This window comes from Melanerpes formicivorus, unplaced genomic scaffold, assembly GCF_026170545.1.
Source record: "Melanerpes formicivorus ecotype bairdi unplaced genomic scaffold, bMelFor1.0.p_v2 SCAF_7, whole genome shotgun sequence".
In the NCBI taxonomy this organism is placed as follows: Eukaryota; Metazoa; Chordata; class Aves; order Piciformes; family Picidae; genus Melanerpes; species Melanerpes formicivorus.
Genome location: NW_027142359.1, coordinates 3,955,091 through 3,967,735, shown reverse-complemented (window position 1 = coordinate 3,967,735; position 12,645 = coordinate 3,955,091). Strand labels below are relative to the sequence as shown.

Below are 12,645 nucleotides of genomic sequence, written 5' to 3'. Positions count from 1 at the left end.
TCTGGATGTCCCTTCCAACCCCCACCATGCTGGGATTCTGCATCTGGATGACAGGCCAAATGTCCTGTTCCCCCTGTCCATAAGCAGGGGTACTGACCAGGCTGGCCCCTTCATCACCACCTCAGTGCCGTGTTGACTCTCTCCAGCTTGCTCTCCAATCGCCTCCCGCAGCCTGGGGAGCAGACAATGGTAAGAGGAAGCATGAGAAAGGTGTTGCCGGAGGTCGGTGGGGTTGGGGGGCTAAAGCCGGGCCAACAGTGAGCTGGAAGCCGCTGGCCCCTCACTCTCCCTCCCTCCGCTCCCTGCAGAGCCCATGAGAGAAGGCCGGAGAACGGGAGCCGCTGCCACCGGAGGTACCCGGTGCTGGTGTTTGGGGGCGATGACACCCCTCCGGGCACCGCCTTCTTGCCCCGGGGCCGAGCCGGGTGGGGCTGGGGGGCTCCCAGGCGCGGTGGCGGCGCGCCCCGCTATTAGGGGGAATGCGGTAGCGCGGTGGCTGCAGGGGGACCGGTGCTGCCGCCGCCGAGGGGCTGCCGCTGCGCGGGGAGCGCCGCGGATCTGCTCGCCGGGGAGCCACCTCCGCCGGCGCAGGGGAAGGAAGGGAAGGGTCGGGGACTCGCAGCCCTTCCCCGCCGCTGGAGGAGTAAGAGGAGGAGGATGGTGAGCGGGGTGCTGCTGGGAGCGGCGCCGGCTGCAGGTAGGAGGTGGCAGCAGCGGAGAGCCGTGGAACGAACCGCGGGGCTGCGCGGGAGCGGACGCGGGGCTGCGCGGCAGGAGTTGCCCCTGGGCTCCTCGCATCCTCTCCATCCCGGGGCGGTGTGTCCCGGCTCCCCTGCTTTGCAGGGGCTGGCCCGCACCCTCGTGGAGGGGCAAAGCGCGGAGGAGCGGCGGGACTTGAGCGCAAAGTTTTGTACGTCGGGAGGGAGGCGCTGGCGGGCGGCAGCGGAGGAGCCGCCGAGGAGGCGGGGGAGGGATGCCCAGGCAGCCCGGTGCCTCAGCGTCTGGCAGCCAGCGGAGAAGTCGACGAGAACTGCGCGGGTGGGACGTGCGAGAGCGGAGATGCGAGCCGCGGCTCTGCGCGGAGAACCCGCCGTCTCGGGGGCCTGTGGAATAATTTAACGCTTCCAGAGCCGGGCAAAGCCAACTTAGAGCTGTAGTGAGCATCCACTCATCGGCCGTAGTGGGGATGAACGTGAGACACCGGTTTCTTTCTTATCTGTGTGTGTGTGGCTCTTGAGCAGGGTTCTCCTTCCAGTCTCTCTGCCTGCGCAGCCTGTCAGCAGCGACTGGAACCAGCTTGGCCCCTCTTGGGTTAATATTTGCAACCCGAATAAATATTTTGTTGTCCTTCAGTCTTTTTGTCAGCGCCTTCTTTTAATGTAGGTGATTAATCAGTCAGGTTAGTGGCCAATTAGGCATAACCTTGTAAGAAAACAATTATGCACGATCTATGGGGTTTGATTAGTGATGGGAGACAGTGTGCTCCCAGATTTTAGTAGCTGTTTCCTATGTGTGCAAATTGAATGGGAGCTTCATTTTCTTTTTTTTAAATGAAAATCCAAGTGTCATGACAAATACTTCCAGTGGAAGAAAATATTTTTTTGATCACTGAAATATGTGGCATCTTTAAAGTGAAAATGGAGGGAGGGGGGATACAGAGAGAGTCTGTTCTTTCTGATCGGTCACAAACTGTTTTTCTCTCTGTTAAATGTGGCCTTTCTGGTGCTGCTTGCTGCTTTGAATGTTTGCAGAAATGAATTTCATTTTGGTGCCCTGGGAGTCTTCATGAGAAGAGGTGCACTGCTCTGTCTTCTGAGGAGTCATTTTAACTGATACTGTTAAATAATGCTGTTATTAAATGAGTGCAAATTGAAGCAAATGTATTTTTCATTGTCCACAAGTTCTGTTTCTGAGCTAAATTTCTTTTAATATGATTGGAGAGGTTTTTGCACTGCAGTGTTAACAATACAGCCATATTAAAAAGGTCCTTGGAGCAAATAACCCTCAAATGCTGCAGCTATGTTTCCAGTAGACTTCAGTAGTTCTACAGGAGATAACAATGTTGAATTTAAGGAATCTGAGCTGAACTGACTGTTCTTTTTTAATTGTGTTAAACTGCTGGTAGGTATTCATGAGAGTGGTGGATCTAAACCAAGGATCTCAAAAGTGGAAAGTTCCAAACCAAATGGTTTAATTCTATTTATTTATTTATCAACAGGTTCACCTCATTTTTCTTTACTTTCTGCCCTTTCTTTCTTCCTTTAATTGCTGCTGAGTTATCCTGCTTGAATCTATTAACCAACTGGAGTGCAGTAGGACACCAAACCATCATTCTCTTCCCTGTATGGCTTACTCTATTTGTGATGCTGCAAGGAGTGAAGGCAAGGGAAACTAGAGATAAAAGGGAAAAAGATTCCTGTGGTTGTTGGTGTTGGCAAATTGAGTGATGAAGGTTTATCCTGAGGAACCCTACAAGAGCTGAGGTGTTGTTTTCTGAGGGATGCACTGCTGGAGCTTCAGGTTAGGTCAGCGTGCATCCAGCGATCTGGCGCCAAATTCTCTGGCGCGTACTTGGAAGGTGTGAAAAGCAGCAGTGGAACTAAGCTGCTTACCTTCCAAAGTCAATGTTTGGTGCTAAATTTTAATTTCGACTAGGAGACAAGCAGGTTGCTTCTCTCTAACTGCAACTCTTCATTACTCTCTTTGTTTGCTCTAGTAAACAAACACGCATCTCTTAAAATTGAATTAAATGTATAAACTGCTTGAACCAGAGACGGGGAGAGAGAGTGGCTCTGTTTGTTTTAAATAATAAATACAAAATTACATATCTGGCTGAAGTACAGCTTTGGCCTCGTCACTCAATCAATGCTCAAGCATGCCCTCTGTGTCCAGCATTCTTCTCCTGGATTGGAGGCTGGAAGTGCTTGGGGTGACTGGGGTGATGCCTGCTTGACTGACAGATGCTTATTGCAGAGCTGCACCCGCTGCTCTCTAATTCTGCCTCTCTAATGATTTCCTCCAGCAAGCTGACAGAGAATTAAAATGTTTACAGTCAGGTTTTGGAAGGATTGGTCAGGATGCAGAGGGGCGGGGATGGAAATCCTTCCAGTTTTAGATCTCTCTAATCCAAAGCTTCTGTTCCTGTAGTCATGCTAATTTTTTGTCGATTGTGATGTTTCAGGGCACGGTAATGCTAATGTTTCCACTCCAGACAGGAGTGTGCAAAAAAATGTGGAAGTGGGAAGGGAGGAGTGGCTGAAAGAGACATCTTACTCCAGTCCTGTTTTTTTTAAGGTTGTTTGTGAGACTGAGGCCATGGATGAATAGTTGTACACTTTTGAAATTCAATTGCAGTGAAAGGACTAAGCTTTCAGTCCTGGCCTTGCTGCAGAAATTCCAGGTAATCTGGAGCGCTGCACACCCGAAGGATTTAAACTTCAGCATCCTCTAGCTCCAGCCCATCTCTCCACTTGAGAGAAAACTATGGGAACAGATGAATGTATGGTTGAGGATGTGTATTGTTTCCTGAGTTGATGTCAGCTGAGCTAGAGTCAAGACTGGTACCCGGAATGGTAGTACATGAGCAGCACAAAAGTTGAGTCAGACACTTATAACAGTCAGCTTTCTTCTTACTGATTTCATATGTGCCCTGCAGATCAGGAACGTACTCTGTGTTTCTCTAACCATCTAATTCTGGCATAAAATTCCTTTGCAGATCTGTATATGCTAATCAGATGAGCCTAGTCATGTTTATGCCTACTATTCATCCTCTTGCACCAACCTCAACTTTCACTGTAGTTCCATACCTTAGTACTAGGTGTGTTTGCCACTGAAGTAGGATGCACAGAGAGGTCCCATATCGCTCCCTCCCACACTTGGTGTAGGGCAGTGGGTGTGATGTTGCTGCTAACACAGCCTGGAGCTGGCAAATAGGGGTGCTTTCACAGTGACACCTACTGAGTTCAGTGTCTACATGGAAGAAGAGAGGAGGGTTATGATACTCATGAGGAAATACCACAATGAGTGTATTCTTTGTTCCCTCTCGATCTGGCTGCAGGCTGCTGCAATTGTGCTCTCAGACTTTTAAGGATATTCTTCTACTACTGAAGCTCTAAAAAATGAAGTAGGTGGCATGTTTATGGTTTTACACTTTACCAGGGTGCAGAAGCTGGCTGGAAATGAAAACAAGCCATTCTCAACTGTTGCCAAGTGCTCTTGGAAGAGGGGATGTAGCCTTTTGAGTAACCTGGATAGCAAATGGAAATGACCCCTTACAAGGAGTCTATAAAAGAGCATATTGGATAAAATGGTCATATTACAGGATATGCAGGTGGTGAAAACCCTAAGCAGTCTTTAAAGTAATTTTGGGATTGTTCTGCAAGAAAATCAAAGGCTTGTCAGTTTTTGCTTTTATGCACATAAATCGCCTTTGCTCCTCCTGCTTGGTAAAATGCTTTGTGTCTGGACTTTGCAGTTTGCCTCCATAGTATTGTGAGTACTTAGAGTAGCATAGACATAACCAACAACAGGAGATTCACATTTCACGGTACTATCTTTTTTCACTAGTCTGCCAAGTTAAAGGACCTTCAACTTCCCTTTTAAAATTGCAGGAAGATTGTGCAAGCCAGTTAAAAGCAAGGAGAGCACCTTCCAATATTCCTCTTTTGTATCCACAGATTGATGCATTTAGCAGCCAGCTTCTTGATTCTTGCAACCTTTAAATATGAGCGACTTAGTGGAAAAACACTCTATGAATATTTACTCCTGTTTTAACATAGCAGAGTTCTGGTGAAGTCAGAGCCACTGCATTTGCTGAGGATGTGGCTCAGTGAAGGACTTCTCAAACTGGCAGGAGGCTGGGTTTGGTTCATTCGCTCTTCCTTGCAGGGCAAAGCATTAGGGGAGAAAAAAAAATCTTACTAGCATCAGTGGGATTTCTCATTTGAAAAGTTAAATGCACCTCGGTGAGGGTATTGCAGTGGCTCACAGAGCATTTTCTCTGACTCATGTATACAAAATGTATGTTGGGATTGCCCAATGCTGCTAACTCAGGCATCTCAGGAGTGGAATGCAGCAGCCATTCTGGGCTGGAAGTGTTATGCAGGAGGGGCTTAGGGAAGAGAGATGAAGAAAAACTAATCCAATTGAAACTGTAAGGGGAATTTAGGAAGCAGAATGCAATTATCCAAGTTGGATATTGGCCAGGACATGTTAGTTAACATTTTCACTCGTGCAGGGATTGCCATGGGATCTCTAATGGCGATGAATGGTCAGGGCTCTATTTTGCACCTCATTTGAAAGCCTGAGCTTTCACTTTGTCCTGAGGATGAAGTGAATGCTTTGCCTTCCTTTAGGCTCTGTTGTTTTGGTCAGTGCTCTTTGTGGGCACACCTGCCTTGTGACTCCACAGGTCCAGGGATTTTCTTCACCTTGAGCTGCTAAGCCAGAAGGAAATCCAGAGACCCAGCATTACTTGTTTTTTTCTTTCTGTTTTCTTGAGTGGTATGTAAAGGTGCCGTGACACTATTGTCCCTCCCTTCCCTGGAACTTTGTATTCTCGGCTGTAACATAGCAAAGTCCAGTTCCAGTTTAAATAACTCTTGTCTTCCTATAGAGAAGTCCCTTCAGAGATGGAGCTGGCCGTGGTGTATTGCCTTCTTCCCTTAAGTTCTAGTGTGCTGGTTTTCTCCCCTGTGGATGGAAGACTTGTGTGTCAATAGTGAATTGACGATAAATGATACTGAAACTGGTGTTTCTGGAGAAGGGAGCTGATATCTAAAGTATTATTTTTTCTATAGTCAAGATTTTCCTTTTAGCTATCTGAACTTGAAGCCAAATACATTTTAATATCAGTACTTTCTGGTATACTGCTGGAAAAGTAGTAGGGTGGCAGTGTGCTTCTTGGGGAGAAGCAGCTCCATGTTATTTTAGAGGTTTAGAGATGTTGCCTTTGTTGTGATTTAGCCAAAATATGGTTCTGGGAACCTGGAGGATATCTCTGTCTCCTGAGCTAATCTGTTTATCCAAGTACTTGCAGTCTGTCTTGGAGGTCATGAAGCAGTGGCAGATGCTGAGAGATAAAATTAGATATGCATCCAGCCTTTCATATGTAATTTTATTAACAAAATATGAAGAGCTGTGTAATAGTAGAGCCTTTATTTTTTTCCATTTTCTCTCAGAAGACCTGTCCTGAGATTGTTTTCCTGTAAGCTGAAACAAGGTGACTGCACTTCTAAGCAACTGGTGTCACTAATACTGGTGTGCATCAACACAGATAATTAAAAGCTAACAGGGTTAACACTCTCCTTGTAGTGAAGCAAAGATTTTTGCTGTTTATATCGAATTTTTTCCCCAAACTCTCATGATGACCTCAGTGTCTGTTTCCAAATCACTCAAAATGCACATAATATGTAAAGTGATACTATGTTCTGAATCCAAAGAATTTCTGTTCTACATTTTCATGTATTTGTGAACAGTTCAGGTTGTTTTGTAGTCCGTGAAAGGATGGCTAAAGCCAGTATTGACAGTCATGTGTCTTGAATTTCTAGTTGAAAGTAAAAAGCTGACCACTTTGACTTGGGGCAATGTCTGGTGGGGGTTCATTGGGGCAGTTGTGAGTGCTGGAGAGAGTCTCATCATTCTGTTACTGTCAGAGTTGCCTTAACATACAGATGGGTCTTAATTATCCTGATATCCTAGTAGGATGTGAATCAAAATCCCACCTTCCCATTTTTCAGGATGTTCAGAGTATGTGGAATGTGGTGTTAAAGAACAAAATGAATGTTCATTGTCACTCAGAGGAAACCACTCTTCCTTATCTTTGTAAAATAACAATGTCTTTGGTCCAAGGCTTCTTGGATGACTCTGTAAGGACAGATTTTGTCCATCGTGAATAAAGTGAATGGGCTTAGGGACATCACATGTAAATAAAGTGCCCATTCCATCTGCCTCTGCATGGCTTGACCCACAAAATAACAACAAATGCTTCCACTGCTTGAAAGAGTTTGATGAATACATTATGTTGGCCAGGTGTAAAGCTGTGATCTGTGACATTTCATGCCTCATGTGGGCATTATGCTGTCATGCGGCACATGAGGCTGCATTAATAGAGTCTTTGGGGATGAAGAGAGAGAGAATATGGACAGAAGCTGTTGTTAGGCAAAATAAATTATAGAGTAGCTCATCAGTGTGAGAAGGCTTGGGAGGGATGCATTTTCAAACATCATTTTTCCAGTAATTGTGCTGTTTGAATTGTGACCTACTTTAATAACATTTCATCATTTTTAGTATTTCTTTATTCATTACATTTTATACACACTCAGGTGGTTTACTGCAAGCTTTGTGGAAATTACAATGAAGGTCAAGTACTCTTTGTGAGGAGAACTTATTACTGAAAACATTAACTTGTTGTCATTATTGTTTTCCAATGTGAAATTTTATTTGTCTGGTGAGTGAAGAGATGATGTCAGGTTTGTGTTTTAGTGTGTGATTACTGTCAATAGAGCAAAGTCCCTCCAGTCATAGGTCTGAGATGTACATGATCACTGAACAAGTCTCACTTCAAATTGATTTATTTTTCCCTATGCTGTTAAGCTGGTACAGGGCCTTATCAGAAACATCCTTCAGATTAGGACTGGCTTATATAGATTTAATGTTTAAACACCTTCAGTTGGCTGAAGCTCAACTGAAAATTGCAACTTTAGTACTGAAATAACCGTGCCTGTACATGGTTTTGCAGCCCTTCAAATGAGCTTAAATTCATGCTTCAAATTATATTAGTTAAGTTATTTTTCATGTAGAAAAGGCTTTGTGATTTGGTCCACAGGAGGCCTCTAAGTTGGAGTCAAGCCTTGGTTAGCGTTGTGAGTGTGCTTTTTGTTGCTGATGCTGGTGTCACTACGGTGATATCACAAGTTCTCTATGGAAGCTGTCCATCAGCAGCAGCCCCATGGTTACTGGACATGTAATTGAAAACTGCATGCCAGAGTTTGCAGAAATGTGTCCTAGCATAAGGACATCAGGATCACCAGCTTCTCAAACTGTAATTCCATTTTGATGCAGCATAGGTCTTGCTTGGCTTAGAATTTTGAGAAGAGAAAGCTGAAGAAAGAGAAAACTTCAGCACCTCCACTATCTTCATAAAGCCTGACAGAGATACTGGGCACTAACCCAACTTGCCCAGAGGAGTTGTGGAGTCTCCTTCTCTGGAAACTTTCAAAATCCACCTGGATGTGTTCCTGTGTGACCTGCCCTACGTGATCCTGCTCTGGCAGGGAGACTGGACTCAATGATCTCTGGGGGTGCTTTCCAACCCCTACCATTCTGAGATTTTGTAGTGGGTTGAAATTTCCCATTTCATTAACTAAGCATGACTGACTTGGAAGCAAATGGAAGCTGTATTTACAAAGCAAAACCTTCACTCTACAATGAAATACAATGAATATGTTACACATAACTGAAATAATAGAATAGTTGTATGTAAAGGTCAGCTCTGCTCAATGTTTAAAATATTCCAGTTCTTCTTGCATGAGTTTTGAGGTTCCTCTTAGGAATCTAGAAGGTCTAGAAAGAGAACAGAAGGATTGCATGAATATTTACCATATTTGGCTGTTGCAGTATATCAGGGATTGAAGTGTCACTGATTTTTCATTTCATGACCAAAATTCTAGACTGCTGGTTTGTGGTGGTGGACCTAAAGGTTTTCCTGATTCAAACTTAGGTCTCAGTTAGTCATCAGTGTCTGATTTTCCTTCTGAGCTATGTAATTTGAATTCTGTATACAGAAATCTAAATATAGATGGAAGAAAAGTGGAGTAATTAGGTAAGTATCCTGCTTTGAAAGGGTGTGTGCTAGGTTTGAGTTGGACAATTAAGAACTGTTTTACAGAAACAGAACAGAGATTTTTACCTGAATGTTTATTTTCTGAGCATGGCTGAGCTACCCTACACAAAGCTTTTGTGTCCCCCCCAGTATCAGAGGAAGATAGTGAAAGAGGAGGAGGTTATCCCAGAAAGGAGAGCACTCAAGATAGAGACCTGTGAAAACCATATAGAGAACTGAATAAGGAATTGTCTTTTCCAATAAATTAAGCAAAGGGTGTCAAACAAAAAGAGCAAGCAGCAGATACAGAACAAGGAAGATGCTTCATGTAAGGTGGTGGTATGAGAGAAAGCTGTCCGCCGCCTTGAGACGGTGAGAGTGCTAAACGATTACACAAACCACACAAACTTCTGGGCAAGTTTGTGGTAGAACTGAGGGTGTACTGCATGAGGCGATGTGGCTTCTGAATTAGAAATGCCAGGTTCACAAGTGTCTGGAGGCTGGAAATGTGTTCCGGTGTATTATCACAATATGTGTCTGCTCTTGGTGACTGCCAAAGAGTCAAGGTTACAGAATACAGGGCCAGCTGGCCCACTGCTCCAAGCTAGAAGGGCTTTCTTCCGCATACGTGAAGAACTTAGCCAAAAGCCAAAATAGGATAGTACACCATCTCCTCTACCCTGCTGTCACCTGAATTTCTCTTGAGTTAAAGGTATTTGAGCTGGACTACATATGGAGATGGTTGAAGTTGTTTCTAAGAGACAGGCATTGGTGTTGGAGGAAGGATGCTGAGTTGTGGTAAGACGCTCAGTGCTGCGAAGCTCCTGGCTCAGTTTTTAAAACATCACTTTTTAGGTTTAAAAATCTTGCAGATTTAAACAATCTTTGCTTAATTTTTATTTTTTTTTTAATTAGTTTAGGAACCATTCTATTTAATTTAGATCATATTTTAAGCTTTGTTCCAATGGGATGGAAACTCCAATTAATTTTTATTGTAAGTGGAGAATCCTAGGTAATAGCTTGAGTTGAGGAACTGGAGCTTAAGAAGAATGCTAAATATCATGAAACTTGTGATAATATCTTAAGAGTGGGCAACACTGTGTAAGCCACTGAGCAGCTGTCAGGTTGCAATTAGGTTTCATCATTATCAGCTTGAGCCAGATTTGCACAGGTTACCTAGATGTGAAAAGAAACCACTGTCAAGTCCTTGAGCAACTCAGTCCTCGAACAGATCCTTGATGATGGTGATATGGTGTGATCATGCATTTTTTCCTTTTCCTTTGAATTTTTAATCTTTCCTTTATAGTTATCTAGTGCCTAATCACAGGAGATCAGGTGGTTTTCCCTGGGGAGGAATGATCTAGGCTGAATATCACCGCTAGTTCTGGAGGCTCTATTTTACCCAGGTCATTCTGCCTGTGGAGACCTAGGAAGGACTTTTCTTTCTAACTGTCTGTCTTACTTTGAAAGAAGTTGGTTTTCTGAGGAAATGCTTGTCTGTTCCTGTAACTTCATTCACATTTTGAAGAAATGAAGTACTGCTCTAGTAGCAAGAGTGTCACCGTGTGCAGGGTTCTGGAGTACAATGACATTTGTTAGTGGGAAGACCTGGAGTGGAGTTTATTAATAATTTAACTTCTTACCAACTCTGTTGCTTTCAGATTATCACTCCAAGTGCAAATACCTGCTGGAGTTTACACATGGCCACATTTAAAATGCATCTGAACTTTGCTGTAATTGTGCAGTGGAGCCATTTGGAATTATTTAGTAAAAGGTTCTTACACATACAAAAAGGTTCTTCTCACTCTAATTTCATTAATAATGTATCCTGCAATTGACTGGAGACATTTAGTTGAAGGAACTTTTCTTTCAGTATGTTGTGGAACAAAGCAGTAGCTGACTAAAGATTTCATCGTTGGAATGATGCTGTACATCATGGCTGCTAAGGCTTTCATGGTGACAAGGAGATGATAGAGCCTGTATTTCAAAAGTGCAAATTAGAGAATGGAATAGCACTTTTTACCTGTCAGCAGACATCAACAGATAGCAACAGAAACTGAAGCAGTTGTGCTTTTTGAGGCAGAGTGCTGTGTGCATCACAGCTAGTTAATTCATTCTTTTGATATGTATCCTGATTTGTTTCTCCCTCTCTTGAAGAAACACTATCACAGAGTCAGAAGCACAGAATGACTTAGATTGGAAGGGACCTGAGAGATCATCTATTCCAACCTCCTCACCATGGCCAGGGACACCTCTCAACTAGACTTGGCTGCTCAAGGCCTCATTCAACCTGGCCTTCAACACCCCCAAAGAGGAGGTATCCACAACCTCCCTGGGCAACCTATTCCAGAGTCTCACCACCCTTGTACTGAAGAACATGTTCCTAAGATCCAGCCTAACCCTACTTTCCTTCAGCTTCAAACCATTTGCTCTTCTCCTGTTTCTAGACACCCTTGTGAATGTGCTCACTGAGTTACACCTCAGCCTTTCAAAGCATTTCACAGGAGCCAGCCAGCCCTTTTTTTTTTTATTTTTTTTTTTTGCCAGTGAGAGATCTCTTCCTGCTTTTACCTTAGTCGCAAACATTGTATTTTACCTTGAAAATATCAGGTGCTGGCTCTCTAGTTCTCTTCACCTTTGCTTCCTCTGCAGTTCCCACATCTGATTGGGCCCTGGGCTCTGCAGTTGCCTGGCTAACTTGCTTTCTGCCTCCAATGACCACTGAATGATGTTCCCTGAATTCATGACCAGCTCAACTTTGTGACTGGCTCTCAGGATGCTGCAGCACTAGCAGTGTGGTTAGTGACTTCTTTTTAAAGATATATAGACACACATCTTCAGAACTGTAAAGCTAAATTTCACTAGCTTCACTGAAAAGGAGGAATGGGCACTGGTTAAAAAATACACCACTGAGGCTGCTGTAAGAAGTTCTGGCCAAGTGATTCAGGTTAGTGGAGCTAGTGCCAAGCCTGGGCAGGCATTGATACCCTTACTGTGTGCTTTACTGAAGCTAAAGCAGAAGTTCATGGTTATGTGAATCATAGAATGGCCCAGGTTGGAAGGGACCTCACGGATCATCTACTCTGACTACCCTGCCATAGGCGGGGACACCTCTCAACCAGACTTGGTTGCTCAAGGCATCATTCAATCTCACCTTAAACACCTCCAGGAAGGGGGCATCCACAACCTCCCTGGGCAGCCTGTATCTGGCATGTCCTGAAATTTATTACAAATCAAAACCCAGCCCCATGTTGAGTCACTTGTGGTGTTTGCTACTTGGTACTTGAAGGTTTTGGAGAGGTTTAAAATTCAGTGAGCTTGAGCCTTTCTTTGGAGTAAATCTAAAGCAACTTGAGATCACTGTTTGCCGAGACTTCTGACCCCCTCAGCATGATGGTCAAAGCGTCACTGCACATTATTGTGGGTGCTATTCCCCATCAGTTTTCTCTGTGCAGTACTGTATATCAGATCCTTGGTAGCTCAGAAGTGAATGTCTTGAATTGGTTCCTTGAAATAACTTCACCTTTGTGGGCCTTCATTAATCTGGTGATGTGTGACTTGAAGCCTGTGGGAAGATGAACAAGTGTGTGTGTGTGAGGCTTTTAGTTTCTTTTGGTTACTCCATCAGAGTTGAGTTTTTTTCAATGGAGACTTGTATGGGCAGATTGTGGTGGGTTTTTCCATGTGCTTATTTGTGATGCCTTTCTTCCACCCTATTTAAGGCCCTTTTGAAGCCATGGATGGGTGAAGTTCAGGAGCAGGACTGTGATTGCCTATCTGGTATAATGCCTTAACAAGAAACTCCCAACCCCTAACCCTTTCAT

General features: G+C 44.0%; 1 protein-coding gene across 3 annotated transcripts in view; it reads left to right on the top strand.

Annotated features, from left to right (window-relative positions):
• Positions 1-339: 339 nt before the first annotated feature.
• Positions 340-12,645, top strand: part of DAB1 (DAB adaptor protein 1) — a 539,237-nt gene continuing 526,931 nt past the window's right edge. For 2 of the 3 annotated variants that reach the window (XM_068140690.1, XM_068140688.1), the window contains exon 1: positions 340-697. The gene's annotated coding sequence lies outside the window, so the exon portion shown is untranslated. Of the gene's footprint in view, positions 698-976; positions 1,193-12,645 lie in introns of those variants that run through there. The other variant, XM_068140689.1, reaches the window with a different exon arrangement.